An 8,603-nucleotide genomic window follows, 5' to 3' on the forward strand; every position below is an offset into this window, starting at 1 on the left:
TTTGGGAAAGTGAAAGCTGAACTGAAGCAAGGGAAGCACAGGTGAGGTTGAATACTATGCGGTGTGCGTTATATGCATAGTATCACATAGAAGCATTCTTAGTGGGTAGTAACATCATGCAGGTGTCAGGGAGCATACCTGCGGCTATAAGATCCGATCAGTGCAAAGCTATTTTGCCATATTATTGATTCTGCTTAACTAGTGTCCAGCATACCTGTTTCTATTCCTATGTGTATCTGATCTGGTTTTCATTTGACCATTATTTGTTTGCTGCCTGCTATGCTAACTCAGCAAACCACCGCTTGTCTTTCATTTGCTACATTGACCTGACCTCCAGTTCTGAAGCCCGTTCATTATTGGTTCTTTCCATGTACCACGCTACGGAATGTGTTGGTGATATAATTACTGAATAGACTGTTTCCATTGACTCCTGATCTTATCCAACACTGAAGAAAATTTTCATTTAATTTCATTGGCTGCTCATCAATTATACTGCTGTGGTTCCGAAGCTAAACTTGGCTGAATATTCAACAGCAGTAATCCTTCTGCCCAGAATAATCATTGCTGCTCTGGATTCCATGAGTTTGACGATATGCACAGTACTCTTGATTCTGTATCATGCTGAACCATTTGTATCCCGCTGGCTGCTCACAGTTGCTCTGGTGCTGTCCTCTGGCTGGAAGGTTTATTTTCCGCAATTCTTGTGGAAGAAACAATAAATATATATATATATATATATATTAATCATCTGAACTTGATGTATGTATAGACATTGCTATTACTATTTTATTGGAAAACTGTGATTACTGCTTTAATCTGCATACTGGGCCTTATTTGGAGCTTCTCCCAGAATCCTCTGTGAACTGTGCTACAAAAGCTGCTGTGCTAATTTATCTTTTCTCTCTGAACATTTCACCTATTTTAAAAGATTGAAGTTACAGAATATATGGATATAATACTTTTCCAGATCAACTTCAACTCTCAGACCAGGTCTGCAGTTCCTTTTACACCATACTTGCCAACTCCAGGAAACAAGTTTCCGGGAGAGGGGGCGTGAATGGAGGGCGGGAGGGGGCAGGGCGAGGCCAAACGCGTCATTTTGGCCATGCCCCCGCAAAACCGTAATTTATGTCGCGGGGCGGGGCCAAAATGACGAGATTGGCCTCGCCTCGCCCCCTCCCACCCTCTAAAATGGCGTGATTCACCGAGAATCGCATCAAATGACGCGATTCTCTGTGATATCCAGGATCCGGGAGAAATGCCAGCTCGCCCGAATTTCGGGAGTCTCCCGGACTTTCCGGGAGAGTTGGCAAGTATGTTTTACACTTAATATGTGTCTCTATGAGGAGGGGGGATACACCATAAAAAGCGATGCAATTGCTCTCAGTGAATGCCCATTACGGAATGACTGTGACCTTGAGCGACTGAAAGTTCCAATAGCTGCTCATCCAATCACAAGTGTTTTTCCACTCTGGCCTCGTGTGATTGGCTAGTGGCTAAGGAAAGACGCAGTCATTCAGAAGTAGGCAGTTGTATTGGTTTTCATGGGGATTTTTGTTCTGAAATCGGATTACAAAAACAGAAGAATGTCCCATTATATTCCCTGTAAATGTCTCCCAGCATTAGGGTCATGGGTTCTATTCCAACCAGAGCACTATGTGGAGACTATGGACCTCATTTAGAGTCAGACGCAAAGTTTTAGGCGCATCCAACAAAAAAACACTATCATGCACGCGCAGAAAGCACAAATTACGTCTGCATCTTGGACACTTGCACCTAAAACAGACTTTGCGTCCGACTCTAAATGAGGTCCTATATGTTCTCCCTATGTTTGTCTGGGTTGCCTTTCATTATCCTAAAAAATACTGTTAGGTTAACGTCAGTGTGTGTGGTCGAGCGGTTAGACTGCAAGCTTCACTGGGGCAGGGACTGATGAGAAATATTACATTATTCTCTGTAAAGTGCTGCATAATATTGTGACATTAATAAAGAAATTGTATATATGATGTACCTCCTACTGTAAAATATAAGGATATTAGAAGTAACCTTATAAAATCACAAGGGCAAGTTCTTTTATACAGGTCATGGAACTTCCATTGTGACTTCTTAAAATCCTTTTTATTTTACAGTAAGGGGTTACAATTTTAAAACAAGCAAGAAGCACACAGTAATTGCTGATTTTTCAAGCCTGAAATTGTATGAGCAACAAAATGTATTACACAGTTTGAAAAAGAAAATAAATATGTTGACACTTTCTCCTTCTCCGAAGCAGCATTCACCACTACATTTTCTCAAAATGGCCACAGATGTTCCTCAAACTAGTTTGTCAAATCGGTACAAACCTTCGAAAACTTTCTGGAATTTCTCGAATTTTAGCTCGATTAAAATATCTAGCTAAATTCTAGAAGGTTAAACAGGTGCAACCCACCCCTAAAGTCAACTTTACTTCTTACTAGTGTGAATAATATCATGTCATGTAGGACCTAATTTATAAACTAGGTGTCTACCGAATACAGATAATCTTTGGAAACAAAAGAAGTGCAAATTTAAACGGCAAAAACTGAAAAATAATGCTGGCAAACACGGTGCTTAGCTCCTGTTCACATTAATCACACCAGCTGTGCCTTGATAGATTCCAAGACAGCTCTGCAGGTGGTTTAAACTAACTGTACAAACAGAAAATATATTATTTTACACAGGATTTCTTTTTTTGTTGCTACCACTAGAGTTAATTGACATACTGTACAGTTAAAGTGTTGCTGCTAATAGCTCTTCTGTTCAAATATTCTACAGTTCATTTTGACATTTTGACTGGATTATTATTTGTTCATAATCAATTTAAGCTTAATGCTGTTATAGTATATTGCAGTTGCTCTGTAAAGGTGCTTTTAATTTTTAAAGAGCAATAGAAAAGAAATATACAAGTATTTTGGAAAGAACCACACATGTTTATTTAAATAAATTAGAAAATAATAATTCTATCTATCTATCTATCTATCTATCTATCTATCTATCTATCTATCTATCTATCTATCTATCCAGCATTTAGCTTTCTATCTACCTATATAATCAGTATATATATATATACATATATATATATATATATATATATATATATAATACAAAAGAGAAGGGGCGCCAAACATAGTGCATTAAATGTGTGACATAACAAGTAAATTCCACATATGTATTCTTCCCGTACCAGAGGTTCAAAAGAGAGCAGCTTGAAATAAATGCTGATGAATTCTCTCTAGCTACCGTCTGTGATGGATCAGTGAGCCATGGATATTTCTCCCAAAGCAAATAATAGGTCACAACTCCGGAGCGAACTACAACTCAAACATGACCAAAATAGTGTAGTACCATCAAACACATATAAAGATAGAAAAAGCTTTTAATAAAATAGAGGCACATAAGCCTCACACTGCAGCTTAAGTACAATATGCTCGTACATAAAAACAGTAAAAATGAGCTTATCTGTCCTGTCCACATGCAATGATGATAATCAAGCAGGGCGAATTCTGGCCAGTAAGCCCACACTGAAGCACAGGTCCAAGAACAGCAAGCCAAAGCCCCGACGCGTTTCGTCCTCCTATTCGTAGACTTTCTCAAGGGGTAATACTCATAACATCACACATACGAGCTTAAATAGTTGAGTACATAATCCAAATCCAATCGTCTCCGAGTTGTGGGAGGAACTCCGACTGTTGCGATACCTCACTTCCGGTATCTCACTTCCGGATAACAAGCATCACTAGTGAATATAGATTTTATAAAATGCCAGTTTACTTAAGATATTCAGAAGTTATCACATATATAATCACGTTATAGCAATTTAAACATAGCAATTAACAGATGACTAGCGTGAATGTACTGTTGGAAGACATCCACAGTACATCCACTAGAAAGATACATCAAGGCTAACTAATACACAGTTCTCCTAACTAGAAAAAATGCAACAAGTAATATCTGAAAAGAATGAAAGACAACATTAGTACATTACAAAAGAAACAAGCTCATTTCAAACGCTTCATTTAAACCTTTAGGTGCTAGGGTGTCAAGTCTATAGACCCAATACATCTCTCTATTACTAAGTTTCTTAGCCAAATCTCCACCCCGTGCACCCAACACCACGTGTTCAATACCTTTGAACCTCAAACCACTTGGGTCAGCATTGTGAGATGTTAGAAAATGTCTAGAGACAGTATGTAATTCAGACTTATTTTTTATAGCCCTCACATGCTCCTGTAGGTGTAATTTTAAAGCCCTTTTGGTTTTTCTCACATATGCCTTACCACAAGGGCATTCTAATAAATATATGACTGAAGTCGTTTTACAGTCAATTCGATCTTGTATTTTAAATTCTCTCTGATGCGCAGAGTCCACAAAAACTCTATTTTGGGGAGATACTAGTCTACACATAGTACAATTATTACATCAATAAAAACCTTTTCTTGATTCATTCAAAAACATCCCCTTAATATCCTTTGTACCTTTTAATAAACTGGGTGCCAAAAATTACTTTAATTTTTTTGTTTTCTTAAATACAATATCAGGTTTTTGTGAGACTGCAGGTCCCAAAATTGGATCCATAAGAATGAGTTTCCAATGCTTATTTAGAACAAACTTTATCTTCTTTTCATCCCTACTAAACTCTGTAATGAACGGAACAATATTATTCTTCTCTTTAGTGTTCTTACTTTTATATACCAACATGTCCTTTCTTTCCACAGCATCAGTTTTAGCTAACACATCCAGAATAATCTGATCAGGATAGCATCTTTCTTTAAATCTTTCAACATAGGTACATGATTGTTCTTTATATGTAGTTTCGTCAGAGCAATTACGATTGATACGATTAAATTGAGATCTAGGAATGATGTTTTTCCACTTAACAAGATGACAACTGTCATAGTGCAGATAGCTGTTAGAATCTACATCGTCAGGGGCGCACACAGGACTATCAGGGGGGGGTTCCCCCCCCCGACCCAAAGCTCCGTATCGGCAGCGCTGTCCTATACAGCAGCAGCGGCGCTGTCAAAAAAGCGTCCGTGGCGGTGCTGTATACAATACAGCACTACAGCGGACGCTTCTTTGACAGCACCGCGGCTGCTGTATAGGATAGTGCCGCTATGGCGGCCACTTAGTTAGCGCAGGGGGGGGTTTCTGGAGACTCAGAAACCCCCCCTGCGTGCGCCACTGATCTTTAATATATGTTTTAGTATGAATCACATTACCCTCATGTCCAAGAACTAGATCTAAAAATTCTATACTTGCATCACTAATCTTTGATGTAAACTTCAGATTCAGCTCATTTGAATTGATATAACTTGGAAAGTCATTCAGAGACTGTAGAGAACCATCCCAAATCAGGATAATGTCGTCTATGTACCTACGATAAAAAATAATGTTGGCTACAAAAAAAAAAATAATATATATATATATATATATATATATATATATATATATAAAAAAGAAAACAGGGATACTCTGCACTCTCCAAACACATAAATAATGCTATATCAAGTACTGTTCTATATTAAAAACAGGGAATGTTAGTTCCACATATTGCAATATATGTTTAAGCTGACCATATATATATATATATATATATATATATATATATATACATACAGATCTTTAACAGGTGAGCACATTTAGGGGTTGTTCATTGTTGAATCCTTGTTATAAAAGTTCAATATTTTTGGTGGATGATTCTCAGTACACTTGAACATGGGTGTCAATAATATCACAACATTCCAGCATATCACAATCTCATGCAAGTAAAAGAGGCAAATTCACTTACACCTCTGTCCATAAGTTATAAGTCTTGTATCATTTCTATTAAAACACATTTATTTTTGTCAGCATTAATCAATATGTGATTTCCATGTAAGGGAGTATGCAAGATCCCTGACATGGGGAGTGAACCATGATATCTCAGTTTAAAGGCAGCAGCCTTACTAATCTGCCCCTGAATCCCTAATTTCAGACTCTGCAATAACTCAAAGACTTTTGCTCTAACTGACGAGCATAGGTTTAATCTCTCTAGTGGCCAATTTCCACCACGTACTCTTAAAGAGTTCTAAAAATTTCCTTTGTTTCATAACCATGTTGTATACCACCATTTCGTCTTATATATATTTCCATTTATTGCTCTATAATGGAATTTCACAGTAAGCATTAGGCATATGTTCAGTAAGCATTAAGCATAAGCATTGCTTGGCAATGCGTAAGCACTGAATCCTTATTGCAAGAGGGAAAAAATCACCTATATTTCATTTATAACATAGATCCAGCAATGTTCTTATTTATATTTCAGGCAATTTAAATCCAATTTGATGTGAGTTGGTATAAAATGCATTTAAATAATTTTAACCACACTTCATATGAAATTTCTTTTAATAAAAAATAGATATTTATAAGACAAACATTTTTTGGGTGCAGGTTGCTAAACTATATTCTATAAATAGCTCACTGTGTATGTCCCCCTCCCTTCACCAACCTTTATTTAGCTTATGTATAAGTTGGCTGAAAATGGAGGTCACAGTTTATTAATTTAAATAACCTTTGGTGGCGGAGAAAGGGCACTGCAGGACAGCTACCAAGCTGATGCAAGCAAAGAAATGTGAAAAAATGGCGAAACCGCCACACATCCACTTAACAAGGGATCTCATCCCTAAATAACTGGCATGCGCTGTACCCCCTCTAAACTCACGATGCCCCCCGTCACCGAGCCGGACAAGGGACTCTCCTCACCGAAGGACCAAAGAGTTACTGTTGCCTCGAAGGGGACAGTGACCTGCGGCCAAATAACACTAGCGCCTTAATAATCAGTGGCTGAACGCAGTGCCTTCCTGTCATGCTGCGCCGCACAGACGCCGCAGCCAGCCACCACCTAACTAAGCACGGCCCCCACCCCCTCGAGAATCCTATCCACAAAGAGACCCATGCCCTCTTCTGTCAGGTGAACTCCCGTCTAAATAAATAAATAGTGAAGTCCCGTCTAAATAATTGAGGTGACCCTGTCCCTATCCCAGGATGATCTATCACAACACCCCCTAATGATCTGACAGTTTTCCTAATGGCGCTATTAAGCTTCTTCACGATTGCAGACATGGTCTTAAGGAGGAAACCAGAAATTGATAAAGGGGAAGAAAACATATGCAAGAAACAAAACATTATTCAACAACATCAATAATCATGAAGTGTCACTAGGCCTAACGTAAGACTTGTAGGCTGTGGACTTCCAGTGGTCCAGTGCCTTAACGGAGTCAATGGATGCTCCGGCCATGGCTGCGGACGTAGCCGCCCCAATCCTAAAGGAATGGGTGCCGTAAAGTGAACTGTCAAGGTCAAGGAAGTGTAGAGCCCGTTTTAATGTGGCCGCAAACTGGTACCTCGTCAATGGCAAACTATTTGAAATTGAGAGGCATCCGGTCTTATCCAGCTAAATTGGGAGGTTCAGGTAACCGGACAAATACACTTATTATGATGTGAAGGTATGTGAACCCAGGACCCCTACCACACTGGTCCTTTTTAGACCTACTAAGTTTGCAAGATAGGACGCCGTCCCGCAAGATAATATGAATCGCTATGCACTCTAGACCTAGCTACTAACTCTGACACATGAAAGGCTCCAAAAAACGCCAGGGAGAAGGCTGTGCGGAACAGTAACATCTCATATTCATCTGAGGTGACCTGACTAAGGTTCTGCTGTAGCTTATGCAGGATAGGAACCATGATCAGCAGACGAGAGTCCACTGGCGTAAGCCGCACTTTAGCCCACCCTTTTATGGCCTTGGAGATAAAAAAACATTTTGTGACATCTAGTGAACCGTGCAATTGTGACATGAATGAAATGCCCGCCAGTGTGGAGGCCATACTGGTTTTAGAAGCCCCTCGAGAGTACTTATCCCACATAAAAGCCACAATGGCCTCTCTCTGACCTGACTCTGACTGCACCCTGTGGCTGAGGAAGTGGGACCACTGATTCCAAGCTGTTCGATAGACTTGCAGGGTAGAGGGTGCTAAAGCCTGTTCAACAAGTCCCCTTATGCAGCACAGTGGCCTAGTGGTTACCACTTCTGCCTCACAGCACTGGGGCCATGAGTTTGATTCCCGACCATGGCCTTACCTGTGTGGAGTTTGTATGTTCTCCCTGTGTTTGCGTGGGTTTCCTCCGGTTGCTCCGGTTTCCTCCCACACTCCAAAAACATACTGTTAGATTAATTGGCTGCTATCTAAATTGACCCTAGTCTGTCTGTCTGTGGGAGTGTGTGTCTATATTAGGGAATTTAGACTGTAAGCTCCAATGGGGCAGGGACTGATGCGAGTGAGTTCTCTGTACAGCGTGGCGGAATTAGTGGCGCTATATAAATAAATGATGATGATGATGATGATGATGATTATGCAGACTTGATGATCTGCCAAACACAAGAGGGACACAGAATGCCAAAGCTATCGGCTTGAGAGGCCAACTCACAAAACTTAATCCATTGGAAGCAGGCCAAGGCGTCGGCCAAGTTGTTCTGCACCCCAGGAACGTGTCGTGCGTTAAACAATATGTCGTGCTGTAGGCAGCGTAAAATGAGGTGTCGCAG

This window comes from Mixophyes fleayi, chromosome 2 (genome assembly GCF_038048845.1).
Source record: "Mixophyes fleayi isolate aMixFle1 chromosome 2, aMixFle1.hap1, whole genome shotgun sequence".
Classification (NCBI taxonomy): Eukaryota; Metazoa; Chordata; class Amphibia; order Anura; family Limnodynastidae; genus Mixophyes; species Mixophyes fleayi.